Below are 16,490 nucleotides of genomic sequence, written 5' to 3' on the forward strand. Positions count from 1 at the left end.
AGTGGGATGACATGTCACCAGCTGATACCTTCACCTAGGACTCTGAGATTGATATCTTTTTGAGGAGTTAAATTTCTAGTTCTTAAGGAGGGCCCTACTTTTATATTTATATTAAATATAAATTTCTTTGGTGTAAAATCTCACTGATTTATTTGAGCTGTGTTAGTATGTAATTTTTAGTAATGCCTGAAATTGCATTGTCAGTGGGATCTTTTTTTGGATTTGAAAAAAGTGTGTTTGAAGACTGCTTATAATCTGCTCTTTATAGTCAGATAAAAGAATGAGGCTACTTGGTACACATCACTGGTTCTGTATTTCTCCCACAGAAAATGATGTCCTGTTGAAATTATTTGAGCTCTTTCCCCAGCTGTCACAAATATGAGAGTGAAATTATGAAAAGGACAATGGTTTCCAAAACCTAACACAGTCCCAGCTAGTTTGTAAAATTCAATTAAAACCATCTTTAATTTAATATGCAAAAATGGTGCATGAGATGGATCAGACCAAAAGGGAGTGAAATAACTTGATGTTTTCATGTTTGTCACATAAAAAAACTCAACAGACTAATATAAACCAGAAATGCCACACATAAACTTTTCTGCAAATTCACTTTCCCCTTCACATGAGGGTAGAGCTTACTAGAAAAAAAAAAATATTTGTGTCTCTTTCTACTGCTTATGAATAAATTAAATTCTCTTCAACAAAGAAGATGTCTTTACAGGGACACAGCTTGACATATTGCAGCACTATGGCTTCTTCACAAATGCAGAGGCTGGCGCTGTCTCATTTAGTTGTGGATTTTGTCCTGAGTTCAGGTATGTGTGAATGACCACCCATGTCCAAATAGACCTAGAGATGGACTGGTGAGCCTTGCTGTGCTTTGTTTCTGTGGACTCTCTTTGATGCATGCAAGCAAAAACCATGGCATGGCTGAGGGTAATGGCATCTTTGTTCTTGAAACGTCAGGATACAGTATTCCTGCAATTCCCTTGACAGTCTGCTGTCTTTCAGGGCGGGAGAGTGTGTGGCTTGTGGGAGAGAGGGATCATGTGTATCACATGTGGAGCTCCTCACTCGCTTAGTCAGGTTTTTTGGCATCCCGCTGTAGGCAGTGAATTCGGAGAACTGAAGACCCAAAGCAGAGGTCCTTCCCTCAGCTGAGTTCAACGGGTCATAAGCACCTCTGAGTAGGTGTGGTGTAAACATAGAGCTGTTCCTTTTAAAACAAAGGAGTTGCACAAGGATAACCTGGAGCAAGTAAAGCTTTGCTTGCATTGAGACTCACACACAGGCCTTCCGGCCTTGAAGAGCAATAGCTCCATTGAGCCAAAGCAATAGAAAATAATAAGCCTAATAAAGCTGTATAATAATGTGTTTTCTTCTGAGATCTGTGCAATACCGGTGCTTGATAGAACAGAACAGTGTCAGCATTAAAACTGTTGCAATTTAAAGACTGTTGAATGTTACTGGTTTTACTTCTGATAATGAAAAGGAGTCCTATGAAACCAATTCTTTTGAAGCACAAAGTTTCAAAAGTGTTAATTTTAAGCTTTAACAGAATCAAGCACAAAATATTTCTCTGTGTGCAATATTCCACAGTTTGCAAAGTTTGACCTCTCTGTTGCTTTTATACTTCTAAGATCTCACATGCCCTTTTTCTATGTGCATTCTACATTTTTCTAGTAGAGTTCTTCATGAATCTTAAAGAATTGCAGAATTTTGCCATAATATTTGTTTGCTAAATGTTTTTGTAGAACTCACATGGCAGTTCAGTTTGCTGGTTTTGTTTTTTTTTTTTTCCCCTTGGTGTTATATTTCTTTAAAACTGAATCCAGTGGGACTGTATATTGTGTATTAAGTTTATTTAGTGAAATATATCCCGATTTTCCTTTTACTGTGGTTGTAACTCAAAATAACTCCACTGAAATCACTGCAGTTTCACTAACATAAAGCTGAGAATCAGACCCATAAATTCTTTATTTGTTACACAAGAGCAGAAAGCACTTGGGACTGATAGACTTTTAATTATTGCCTCCCTTCCACTTAATCATGCCTAACTTTCTTTTAAAAACATTTTAAAATTTAAAAGCAGAGCAAAGAACTAGAAGTGTACTTCCAAGATGACAGCTTATGTTGACAGCTTTTATCATACCATGAAATTTTATGCGTAGTTAGAAAACATAAAAATAAGAATAAGATTTGTAATGGAAAAACTAACCAACACATATGTGTAGCTGTAAGAAGTCCAAGTTACGTGCATATATTCTGAACTCCCTAACATGATTCTGTGAAATATATATTTCATTAGAAAATACAATGACAATTGTTTTATCTTTTTTTTCTTCAGCTTAGCAAAATGTGGGAAGCTAATATAACTGTTCTCCAAACTGAAACTGCCTTCAAGAAAAGTGGTACTTCAATGAAATAGACTGTTTTCCTACTTTTAATGATGTGTTTGTTTTAATTTATTTGTAAGTTCATCCTTCTTTAGGATTCATCTGAATCTTATCCCCCAGCTATATGTATAATTCAGGCTTCCTGTTTTAAGGTCATTCCTAACTCAGAAAATGGTCATTATATTGGATATAAATATAAGGAAGGATTTAAAAATTATTATGAGCCTATTATAGTTCTTCTTTTAAAAGCCAGCTTCTATGTACTTCCCATGTGGGATTGCAGAATAAAATTTGTGTTAATATTTTTACACAACTCCTAACGTTAGTCTGAGTCAAACACAATATGCCAACCATTCCTTTTTATTCATGTATTTTCTTTGTTCATTTGAATAATATATTTATTTTAATTTCTTAATCCATAGTTCCTAAAGGATGTGCACATTAAAGTACAATGGATGATACTAATGAGACTCTACCCTAATGTGTAGCTCAGCAAGCAAAACTCCCATCAGCCATAAATAGGAGTAATATTTGGGTGGGATCATTTTGAGATTTTATTGTTCAACTGTAGTCTCCAGAGGATTTGAAACCACCCAGTCAATTCCACAGGTGGTATCCTCATGACCAGAATCACTCAAGTGCCAAATATCCTTCACTGCCAACACGTAAGACGTTGGCTGCATTTATATGGCCAATCATGCTCCAAGCACATCTACTGTCTGCACTGCATAGAGCAGTAAGGATGGGAAATGGGACCACGAAGGCCACAATGCTTGTGGTGCTCAGAGCCACCTGCTCTTCACTTCACAGCACAGACGTGGTCTGGGCATCCAGTGGTCTGTATAGCACGCACAGATAACAGCCCGGGGAGTGCATTTATTCCAGTGTGCACCTTGCACAATATCGGTAGTCAGTCTGTGGTCACAAAGTCATAACTATCATTCAAAGTCACTTTCTTTGGTGGGCTTCTGCTTACCTTCACTAGTGCCATTTACTTGAGACTCAGTGATGGAAAAGGCATAGCATGTTGTAAGGACAGCAGCTGTCTTTGAGGGTGGGCATCTGGCTAAGCCCTTCTTGCAAAGGGCTATAGACTTCATGGTCTCAGCCTCAGAAAAGGGAAGGGCAGATGGCCAGAAAGAAGGGGAAGGTCAAGGCTGGTTTGAGTACCAGGACTGGACAAGCTGATTCCACTGGCCTCATTGAAAACATCACTGGCACAATTTTTTGTAGTGGTGTGAGCAGTTTGTCCTCTTTACCCCTCACCTTATGTCTTTACCTTTTATAATCCTAGATTATTATGTGCTATCTGACACTGGGACTCTCCTTATTTGTAAAGCACACAGCTGAGGTGGCTATTCTTCCTGTTGTAGCTTGCCAAGTACCACTGGATTACCAACACTGAGAAGCAGAAAGAACGGACAGTTATCAACACTGTGCCTACAGGGGCTGCTGGCAGACCTGCTTCCTGCCATTGGGTAACAGAATCGCAATTTCAAAATAAAATACTATTTGTTTTTCAGCATCCTCAGCACACAGGGGCCAAAATACTGCATTCCTAATTATGCCAAAATATCTAATATTTGATGTCTAACAGACATCAAAGGTAATTTTTCCTTGATTCAAGTCTGCAGGATCGTGCTTTTAAGTACAATCATGTCATATATACGTGGCCTAATTCCCAGAAGTGATGAGGAGACCCATAATATGTTGCCAACAAAGGGAGTGGAGAGAATTAGACAGCTTGAAATATAGTAGTTAATGAAAGTATTCACGTTGCTTTCATAATTACATTTATAACTGCATCATCATGATGTGATGTGTTGATTAGTATCCCGAGCAGTTCATATAATTAAACAGAGCATGGGGAATTAGCAGACTTACAGCAATACTGTGCTACTGTTTCTGGCACGTTCCTGTTCACATCTGTTTGATGGATTGGGAGTTGACCGCAGCGTGAGAACTGATGAAGAGGCAATGGCTTCCTTCCTTTCTGTGCTGGTGTGATCCTGCATCTTCAAAGCACATTTGCACTGGAGCATCAGTGCAGCTGTTGGTTGGGCCCAGCATTTCGTACTGAGTGCTGCCCAAAGGGGGCTTGATCTTCTTGGTATGAAAGCACCCATATATCCATTCCTTTTTACTCTAGACATCTACAAACTTTGTAGTTACTGCCACATATCTGTAGTCAGCAGCAGGCTGCATCTGGAATGCCCTGTAACACTTGGTCTGCCAAGGTGTGAAATGTGAAAAAGTGCCCCACGTTGCTCAAAAGGGGGAACTCGTGCATTGTCTCTGATCCAGACTGTGCTAGCAAATGGCTTACCTTCTTTTTCACCATGTGCCAAACTACAATTGTATTGGGAAGTATTGGCAGGAATATGTAGCATATGTGAAGTACTTTGAATGTAGAGCTTAAATAATACGGTTATTAGGGAGTATTGACAAATGCTGTCTTTGGGCAACATGCATTTTTGATGAAGCTCTGTGACAAAGATGAACAACAGTCACAGAAGTCTCTGCTAGTTCAGCCAAAAGACCTCAGTTTCTTCTGGGGAAAAAGGATTGATGTCTTTTTAGATTGAAGTTTAGAATAAGAGATCTGGTTTTGGAGATGTTCTGGCGTATACAAACATGACAATTTCATGAGTAGGCCTGACTTTAAGACCATGGACTCAGCAGCCTCTCTTTTCTAATGGTTTGTAGCAGGTGATTCAGAAGTGTAAGATCTCTGATCTCATAGCATGTAGTTTCTTAAAAAAAAGAATAAATTACACAATCCAAAGGCTTAGTTTTACCTTTGTAATACTTTCCATTTTGCTGTGCTATTTATAATCCTCTTTCAACTGTGTCGTAAAGTGAATCTACAGTCTTAGGTTTTTGAAGAGGGTCCAAAGAATTGTGACAAACTAATCGAGTGTCTAATCTATGTTTTATGTGAGCACTTAACAAATGGTTAAGAAATATGACAACTGTCATATAATAATCCTTAGAGGTTTTGAGAAGAACTTATGCTTTAAGGAACTTCATATATGCATGATACATGTTTTCAGTCTATCGTTCTGAACCACATCAAAATATGGAATCTTCATGCCTCTTTGATTTAGGTTCCACCTTTTACATTCACATTTCGTTTGAACTCATACAGCTGTTTCAATTTTCTGATGTTTTCCTTCATGGTAAATTTGAATTCCTTTTCTGGAATATTCCTTCACATTTTCACTCATGAAATGTCTGCTGTGTAATATTTGTAACGCAAGTGCAGACACTTGTTCTAGTCTGCCAGCTTTATTGAGCTGGCTTGACCCTCTCATTGCTCTGTGTCAGAGTAAAAGTACACTTATTATTAGACTTTATTACACCAACAAAGACAAAGGTAATAAATTAATATTTTAGACTGAATTGTCTCTAAGTTTATAGGGAGATCCACTGTCTCTGTACTTCACATCAAAAAAAAAATGCATAGGTATTACTCTATCTGTGGTAATGGCACAGAAAAAATTATTCTATGATTTTGAGAAATTACAGTTTAATTAACTTGATCTACTGAAGTCTTGAAGGTATCTTATATGAAATTTATGTATAGAATACACTGTAAGATTCAGTTGTCAGCACTAAAAGAATATTATTGTATAGGATAAATGTGTGATCCGCTAATTTCTTAGGTTTCTTCTAGCATCGTTCTTTAAAAAATTAAATCTGTTACTTTGAGGAAATCTTTCCTACTGTTCAGCATATGAATTGTTTTTACCATTTATGACATCATAAATTCTGTATGCAATAGATAGTTTTGTATGCAATCGATAACATAGATTCCTGTAGTAATAAAGTACATCATTGGTTACTGACAGTACAAGTTATCTGCTCAATTTTTTTGCCATCTGATTCACAGATACCTTACCTGACAGCATTCTAATTTCTAAGTGCTCAATTTTCTTCTGAAATCTTTTTTCCCATACTGTTCTTTGCAAAAGAATGCCAAGAACGCAACCCCTTCCACTTACAGGGTATGATGTCTGATACTTTTACAGCTTTTTTCCTGGGTTACTTGTGACAGAGGCAGTTTTTCACATTTAGCTGAGAGAGTTTCATGGAGGATGATATACACATGAGAATAAATACTGTGTTAATCCAAAATTCAGTGACAAGCCCGAGTAAAGGTTCTTATTCGGCTGTTCTTTTGGGTGGTTTTGTGTTATTTTTTTGTAAGGAGTTTTGAAGCTGGATCAGAAGTTTCTTAAAAAGCTTTAAAATAAATTTAGGATGTAAAGAATTTGCCAGGCAGGTTCACTATAGCTTTAAAAAAAAAAAATAGCGTAGCACTACATAAAGTACACAGTGCTCTATATTTATGTGTAGTTATATCTTGAAGTGTTCTTAGTAAATTAAATACTGTTGAACTTGTATGAGAGATCTCCAGAGAGAAAACAAACCTTGCAGTAAAGGCTGTCTGAAGACATGTCTCTCTTCCTTCTGATGGCTAAAATGCTAGGGCTGTAGTGGCCCTGCTCATTGAAATAAATAAAAAGCTTATTTCAAAGCCTCCTTCGCCTTCAGAAGGTTTTCACTCTTTCATTACTCTGGTTGTGACAACAGCAAGTTCCATCTAGGATCATGGTCCAATGGTGTGGGCTGTGCCTGTCTCCTCAGTCAGATTGGCAATCAAACAGCTGTAAAAACCATGTGTAAGATAGAAATCAAATTGGTTTGACAGTTGATTAATAGAAAACATTATGAATAATAGAAAATTCTTTGGGTTAAATCAACTAATTTTTTTTTCTTCAACTGGAACCATAAAAAGAAAAAAAAAAAAAGGAGGGTTGTCTTAAGCTGTATCATGACAACCATGAATATATTTCTCCTGCTTCTCTACGGTACTGTCTCTGGATATTCAATTTTCTTCAAACCAAACTTTTAATTTTTTTTTAAACATTCACTACACTAATACGTTGAATCTTTGCCTGATTTGTTGTTTGGTTTTTTTTCCCTGTTTGTATGTTTATTTGCTCCTGTCTTTTCTGGAGTTATTTCCCTACTCTTGTCCTAAATCAGTCCCTCTTTTACTATTCAGTTGCCTCAAGTCTTGATTCTTCTCTGTTGCAGTGCTCCAGCTTCAGTTTAGCTTCCATTTTTTCCTTCACTCAGTCATTGTTTGGCATCTGTGAAAGCTGGCATGTATTCCATATTTCATTGGTAGTAAATTCTAAGATATCTTTCTCTGATTTAGGTCATAAGATCAGCCAGTTTCTGCTGTTCAGGTTTTATTTTCCAGCATGGCTGTTGCTCACAAGTGATTCTAACAGAGGCCTTTCTTGTGTCTTGCTTGCAAGTGTTTTGTCCACAGGGCTGACCTCTTCTTTCTGGTTCTAGGCTACCTGAGATAGACACTGTACTTTTGAGAAACAAAGAAAGAAAGAAACAGGGGGAAAAAGGACAGTTTTTATGTTCTTTTCCTATTACCAGAGGTAAGTGGAGCCTAATTTTAAATCTTAAGGCCTGTCCTGTTCAGACAGCAGTTTTGTGCATACTCTTAGCTTGCGCACACTTTCTACATTTTTCTATGCCTAAAACACTCTTAAACATGCCATTTCTGTCATTTTCCCAGTGTCCAATCTACCTGAGAGCTGGGTTTCAAGACTTTCTTCATGACTGCTACCAGTGAATATGATTTTGGAACCTGTAACTGTAGGAGTACTTTGTGGCTTTGCCATTAGCTTCTCTTTTTCAGACAGTGAATCTTAAATGCCATGTGCCTTCCTGACTCTATGATGCAGAAAAGTGTGATTTGCCATTGTAGTTCTAGTCTTAAATCCATTCAGCTTCTGAGTGTTTGTGAACAACTTTATGGAGGTAAAGATTGGGATTATGAGTCATAAAATGCCATTTTATTTTCTGTATATATTGTGGTCAAGGAAGAACCAAAGTAATGTTTATAAAAGAACACCTTGGGAAAGGTTATATTGATTTTATCTAGCCTACCCCTGCTTTTTCATTTTTAATCTTGGTACTTTCTCTGCTAGGCATGAATTTTTCCACTTTTAGTGTTTTTAGTAGCTTAGACTTACTCACCTTTGGCCACATCGAAGATGGCTGCCACAATTGCTCTCTTAGGTTCCTGGGCCTCCATGAAGATACTTGCTCTTAAGGAGAAGAATAGAAAAATTAATTTTACTTTGATGGCAAGAATTCCACTTTCAGGACAGTTTATTCAGCTTGCTTTTTTCAAAAGTAGCACTGTCTGAATTATTTTGTGATTCTCTTTAGAACGCGCTTCATGGTTGCAGTGCTCTTAATTTCTTTCCTTTAAGGTTTTGTATGTGCTTTCTCAGCAAAGAGCTAAAAGCAATGATGGGTATGTGCCATGGCAGTAGATGTTTGCTGAGGCATGGATATCACTCATTTTTACTTCAGCAGCTTCATTAGAAATTTCATTTCAACTTCTACACTTGATCATGATGATCGTGGATTTTCATGGCTTTGTGTTTCAGGATTGTTTAAGACTGAAGTGTGAAATGGAGTTAATCCATTCCCAGCATGCAAGAGCTGCCTCTTGTTTTCCTCTCCTGGTGTGTCGACAGAATATAAATTCATAAAAACTAAAGGAAGTTAGTGTACATGTGGATAAAGCACATGAAGTTAGGTCCCCTAGGGAGGGACTCTGCCGTGGTTACCACTTACCAGGCTTCGGGAGGGCTTCTGTATTAATAATTATAATTCTGGGATTAACAGAATATAATTTTCTTTTTTACCCCTATAACCTCCTGTCTTTATCTATGTGTAATGTGTGAAGGAAAGAAAGAGGACGGGAAAAGAAGGGCTCTCAACATTTTTGGATGCTACCAGATTCCAACACATCAGCGTTGTGTGACGTTACTCAGGATCGTAAAACAAAAGCTGGAACTAACTTGCACGGCTCGTCAATCTACTGTTGATGCTGTTTTGCTGTTTATACAGAATACCAGGTCTCTGGATAATGAGGATGATGGAGAGATGATAGCTTGATTATCCCACTGCTGTGCTTTTGCTGGGAACTGATAAATCCTTCACACTTTTTACTATCTCAGGCCAGTGTTGCTGGGGAGGATGAGAAAAAGTCATAAAGATGACATGTTTGCTGTCCTGTTCCCTGATGGGGCTCCAATGTATTACCTGGATCTAATTATCTCATCTCCAGTTGACAGAGAGGCTTCCATGGCATGCTTTCCATCACTGGGAGCCTCCGCCAAGCTTCCAGTGGGCTGTCTAATAGCTTGATATATTTTTGGACCTCCTGCTCATTGGATGAACAAGCTGAAGTAAATCATGTGTTGACCTCAAAGCATTTATAAACTGTAGAACATTATATTCTCATCAGAGCCATAGGGGCAGTAAACTATAGTTTCTCTGCTGTGAAACATGGTTTTGGTTATGCACTGTGTTACTAGGGTTGTACTTAAACAATAATATATCATTTGTGGCACATGTCGCCTTCTTTATTGAAAGGCAAAACAAAGAGTTGAGGACAAAAATCATTACTACTTTAGCAATTTTTCACAAAATGCTTTTGTTTTGTACTTGACACACAGATGGGACATTGTACTGCAGTGCAAATGATGTATAGCAGCATGACAAATTTCATTTCCTTTATAAACCAAGAATCAGAATAGTGGATGAATTTTGGGAAATGGCGTTAACTTTTTTGTTAGTTTTAGAAATAAATTAAATAGAGGAATAAATACAAAAATAATAATAATAAAAGAAATTGATTCGGGGGAAAAATTCCTCACAGAAACTATTTGAGCCCTTTAATTGTCTTGGTGGATATTGATTAAAGTGCTTAAATGAAAATATTGAAAACAATAAACTCAGTTGCGTTAGAGCTTTTGTATCACCTTGATAGTGATCATCCATGACTGAGGAAAGAAATTAACACGAGGTATTACACAGAAGCTGGACTAAGCAAACAATAGAAGATCAATTCTGAGAATGGCAAACTGTATTCTTAGCCTGCTTTCAATCACAGACTCTTTGGTGCTTCAACTTTGTTAAAGAAATATGCCACTTCTCAGCCTTCTTGTTTCAGTCTATGTCGCTGTGGTGTGTTACTGTCTGCTACGTCACACTGTGAAATATGTCTGGTTCTTGGGAAAGTGTTTTAGACTTGATATTGCTCATGTGGCATACCTTCACCTTTTCCTTTTATTGTGGGTTTCAAGGAAATGTGACCAAAATCTTTACTCTGTATCAAAACACTGTATTTTACATAACCTTTACCTTTTATTAATCTTTAATAAGAAAACAAGAATGGCTGTAACATCAGAGAATCCCAACCCATGCATGCACACAAGGATCCTATATTTTGAAGTGATATAGACACCTGAAAACAGAGCATAATGAAAAGAAAAAAATTCCACTGATTTCCAAAAAACTTTGTGTAAAAGCATTTCAACTCAGTTTCATTTTGGGTGCAGCTGAAATTCATCTCCACAGTCCCACAGTACATCAAAATTAGTTTTCTTTTTGTTTAAGCAGGTGCCAAGTTTTGCCATTTTCATGATAGCAAAAACTAAGGAACTATTTAACTGTTTTATTTTGTTACTATAGAAATTATCAGTCTGGACTGCTGTATCTAGATTTTAAATAATTAAAGGTTTGAGGTCATTCATACCTACCAGTCTGGGGATCGTGTGTTAGAAAGATAAGGTCTGTCTGCAAAGTATGAGTCTGAACATGAGCTGAGCTTTGAAGTCCTCTTTTCCTCTCTGCTACCAAAATTTTGAAACATTGTGATTATTTTGCAAAGCAGGTGAGGAAAAGATACCCATTCAAGATAAAAGCACAAAAACTAGGAAATAGTTTGTTCTCTGAGCAATGAACCTGTGAAATGTGTGGTTAGCTCCTGTGAGGATGCTGGTATCTAACAGTGCGGTTGCTGATGCTCCTGTCTTTACTTCAGTCAAGGCATTTGTTCGGGCTCTTTCCTCTACCCATTTACCTCCTTCAGTGAAATTTATTTGAATTCATTACACGTGGTCCTCTAATACATTCAGGTCTCTCTTCTTTCTGGTAAATTTGGTTAGAATTAACCTTAAGTATCCAAATTTTTAGAGACTCGGTACACCCCACACCCCCCAAGGACTGTATATGCATGATTTCTTCGGCCTAAAAGAATGTTCTGTGTTTGTACAACTAGAACCAGGGGCTGCAGAGTCTTGTAATAGCTAAGGAGCAATATGTGAAGAAAAAAATTACGTAAGCTGTAGGTTCCATCAGTGTCTTGCTCCATCTTTTCCTGAATGTTGCTGTGTTGTAAACTGCAAGTGCAAAGCTGGAGTAAAATGATGGTGCCTGTTTTCTCTGCAAATGCATATTGTAAATCCAGCATGATGCCACTTAATTTAGCTACAAGCTTAGGTATGAACTGTAACAATTTGCAGTGGTTTTATTTTTTTGTGGTTTAAGGATATTTTCTTCTTTTATCTCCTGTCCGTTAATACTTATGTCATGCAGAGCTTGAAACTTATCTGCAGTTCGTCTAAGATGACATAGTTTGGCTGACATCAGTGAACCTACTGTTGATTACATAAACCAAGAAGGATATGGCCAGGTATATGGCATCAGACTGAGTCTAGGAAATGACAGCCTACTTGCAGGGAAATAGGAGCAGGACTTACTGAAGGACTTGCCTTGAAGTTAATAATTTCTGTGTGACTGTAGCACTGACAATATGGGTTTTTTTCCGCTTCAGATGGTCTCCTCATGAGAATGTTGGATAAAGCTGATAAAATCATATTTACCAAGGTCTATTTAGGTAGAGATTTTTATCTATATAGGTATATAGATTTACCCTAGTTTTGTTAGCCAGCATGTTGTCTCCAAGTTCTCCCAGGGCAGCAAGGTGCATGCTACTCCTGCAGCATGCCCTTGTGCTATATTTGGTCCCTGAAAGTCTAGTGAGAGATGAGATATGTGCAAGAAGAATGCCGGTGTCGTCACACATCTGGGACTTAGGCATAGTCTGGGCAGACTGTGTTTCTGACCCAGATCTTGCCTGGATTTAAATAGCCCTCATGTAGTCCTTATACACTAGACAGTAATAGCTTGTATACAGAAGATTTATTCCTTTGGATTGTAGGAAACATGGTCTTTCAATATTAGTCTAACTGAACACTGCTTAACCTTTTCTTTGGCAAAACCAGTGTGTCTGTCTGTAGCACCTTCCCCTCTAGCAAGACGCAAGGCATCTGACAAAATAAATCCCAGATGGTGAAACCCTCATCCCACTGCTGTTGCAGGGAGAAGCTATGAAAATGTTGCACAACTAGGACCTCCTAAAAATCTAGAGAGATTCCTGGGCTATTGCTTCTGTTGTCTTCTGCTAGCTTACTGTGGATAGCATCTTTTGTTCTCCTTACACAAACATCTAAACTAAATGAGATCAGCCTTTTCATGGCTGCGAGATTTTTCCCCCAAATTACTATTATCTCCTTGATTTAAAAATTTTATGTATTTTTTTTACATTTTACTTTAGTGTTCATAACTATGACTATTATAATGAAGTATCTTGTTAATGTGTTGTATGTTTTGGGGTTGTTTTGGTTTTTTTTTTTGGTGCTGCTCATCTGTTCCTGTCAGGGAACTTCAGATAACGGAAACCTCAGACAAAGAAAAATTAGATTTCCTATAATTGTATAGTTGACAGCAGTTGGAGTGGTTGTAATCACATACATTAGCTGCTAAAATGCCTATCGGGGGTTTCAATTAGAAGAACAATTCTGACAATAGTGTTGAGAAGGTGAGATCCCAAGGAGCCCAAAGGATAGAGAAGCAGCTAGTAGTAATTATATTTTGGACCTGGAGAAAGACAAGGTGTCAGGCAAACAAATATGTTTCACAGAAGCTATATCTGCTTTCTGTAGAAAGATGGAACATGTCGAGACCAAGCCCTGTGATAACCATAAACTGCCAGCTGTGGCAAAAAACATGTGAATTACAACTTGCTATGGCTCGTTATATGTTGATGCATGGATAATAATTTAATGAGAACCAGTCTTCATTTGTTTTCCTTTTGATACACAGCTGCAAGTCTAAGCCAGGCTTGACTGCACAGGACATGCTAATATCCAACCATGCTCTAGGAATGACTACAGAGCAGTGAACCCCGAGATGGCCCAGGTTCAAAATGAGCAGTGTGTCAAGAGTGAGGTATATCCTTCCTTTCAATGACATGAAAATGTGACTGGAAATTTCATTCTCTGGGCATCCGTGCCATGCCCTCCCCCTCTCCCTCATCGATCAGTCACAATAAATGTTTATTTGTGTGACAGTGAGGCAATCCGAAAGCAGGCAACTTGGAAACATGCTTAACACATCAAATCTCCTGAAAGTCTTTTCTGTTGCTTCACCCATCTGCATGGATCCTTGTGGAATACTTGGAGTCATTGTGTGAAGGACATTTTGTAAAATGCTGCAGAAAGATTTCTGACAGCTGTTAAGATTTTTACAAGTGCTGGCTAGCTTGGGCAGGCTCAAGTCAGATATTGAATGAGTTGTCTGTAGCAGTGAATCCTTAGCATGACACCGTCATTGTTTTCACAGAACCTAAGGTGTGGGTGATACAGACATTGATGGGTTTACCTGCCATGCCATCCAGATGTCTGTCTGTTTGCCCTGCAGTAGTATGGCTGCAGTTCTGCTAGGGAAGGTCCTTGAGGAAGATCAGCAGCATCTAGACTTACTGTGCTGGAGAGTTTGGAAGGCTGGCATTCTGTGGCAATAGGGTGGGGATCCTCAGGGATAGTGAAAAGACAGCTTATCTGAGTCTTCAATGCCATTGTCTTTCTGGGCAAGGGACTGCCTCAGTACTGGACTGCACTTCCCAAAGACCGCATACACAGGTGTATGTGTTCTGCCTGCTTGTGTTTTGTCTTAAAGAAGGAGAAACACCACAGTGGGTTCCTTCCAGACCTTGTGAGCATTTTGTTTAATGTATGGCCCCTTCAGCGTTCTTCTGTATTGCTTTCTCTACCCTAATACTTGTTTCACAATTTTTTCCTGCTGATACTTGAGGTTTTTGTTTGATACTTGAGGGGTTTTGTTGGGGTGTTATGGAAGGCAGGGTGAGAGGGATATAAAAATTTAGATTCTTGGTTGGTTGCTTTTTTTTTTTTTTTTCCTTCCTTCCTTTCTTTCTTTTTAGGCAAGTGACAATTACTTCCCACTAGTAATTTCTACCAGACAGTGAATTCTCAAATCAACTACCTAATATGCTAGCCTGATACTAATTTGTAACCAACAGTTGTTTATTGTATATCCATTGTGAAAGAGCCTTACATACTATTTCACCATAACACTTCCATTCCCCCAGGTCAGCCTTCTGTGATATCCTGATCCACTGGGCAATGATGCAAGTCAGGTATGAGTTACTACCATTGTGCAACGAAAAGATGGTTTAACTAGAGAAATAATTTGATAGACAGGTGAAATTTGGATTTCACAGGTCAAAAGGATGTTTAGTGTCTTTTTATTATTCTGTGTGCAGTATTGCAAATGCTCGTGACGGAACATGCGAATAATATGTAAAGTTGGGGTTGTGCTTCCTGGTTTTCCAACAAAAGCAGTGAGTACACCTAGAAATTCAGTAATTTAACCTCTGTGTTACTTCATCTGTGTTTGCTCGTCGGTTTATGAATGCAGATGTTATTAAAGATATGGTGCTAAGAAAAGAACCCTTTGTCACTACCTGCTGCACACAGTACACATTTAAATGACGTAGTGGGAAAAGCAGATCAGGTTTCGCTATAGAATGGTCAGGATGGTGCCACTCCTGTTCAGGTGGGAAAATCAGATTTTGGTCATCTCAAATTCAGTAGCACTTTTACTGGGTTAAGACATTCCAGGATTGGGCCTGAAGTGACCTGTTCTTGTAGTTCCTTTGAAGTTTGTAATAATGAGGAGTCTGCCCAACATTGTGCTATTATGGGTGCTTATTCAAAAAATTAAAGCCTCATGAAACATGCCCTCATATCTTCCACCTGCACCTCAGGTAAAATTAATTTGGATTTTAAGCCAAAGTAAACCGTGCTTCATAGTGTCATAAAAATCATCATGCGTTAACATGCTTTTTTTTACTGCTATTAAGTTTTATCTCGCATGTAAACTCTCTCCCTTCTCCTTGGCTTTCATTTGCAACTTCTGTTTAGGCTGCCAGCATTTGGGGTGATTTACGTCTTCTGTATATATAAAAGGAGTAACGTGATCTGCAGGCACACAGTATGTAGTACAACAGTACCTATAAACACCCACTGAGGTGGGTGCCTCTGGTTGGAATTAGGGTTCATTTACAACAAACTAAAAATAGTCAGCCTCTGCCCTATGGAGCTAACGTTAAAGGATTTTGAGGAAGCCAGGAGGGAGGGAAGGAAGGAAGGAAGGAAGGAAAGGGAGAAGACTCAGAGAACAAGGGAGCAGCAGCACGGGAGTGTCAGCACGTGTCAGGAAGCGAAGCAGTCGCTCTAGTCCAGCCGTGCAGATGCATGGGAGTGAAGGGCCATGTGTGCCCACACCTCGTATTTCAGCCCTCAGGGTAGACAGCAGGAGTGTTCTGGTCAGTCTTAACTGCCTAGTCACAGTCCATCAAGTTAGCCGTAAAAACTTCTGTTTCAATTAAATATAAGCTCATTGTATTTTCACACAACAGTTAATAAAATAAAACTCATTAGGAATATAGCATTTAGACTAGAGCAAGTGATATTTTTTTAAATGTCACACTGAAAACCACATTTCCTTTAATCAGCATCTGCTCTGTGTTAGACTGCCTATAAAATCCGGTGCACTGTTGACAATAGGGGAAGATGAAAACAAACAAACAGGAAAACTACAAAAGACATGGTATTAACATCAAAGTGCAATAATCCTTGTCTTTCCTTGGCATTTGAAAAATGTCTTTATTTTTGACCCTAAACAATTTAACTTTCTTCCCACCAATTCTGAATTTGGACATTGAGGAGGCGGGGTGATGGAAAGAAAGTAGGGCATTGCATGGGAATTGAAACATGAGATTAAAAGAAAAAAAAAGGAGAGGATAATAAACTGGTTTGAATAAATTAAAGATTT

This window comes from Gallinula chloropus, assembly GCF_964237585.1.
Source record: "Gallinula chloropus genome assembly, chromosome: 2".
In the NCBI taxonomy this organism is placed as follows: domain Eukaryota; kingdom Metazoa; phylum Chordata; class Aves; order Gruiformes; family Rallidae; genus Gallinula; species Gallinula chloropus.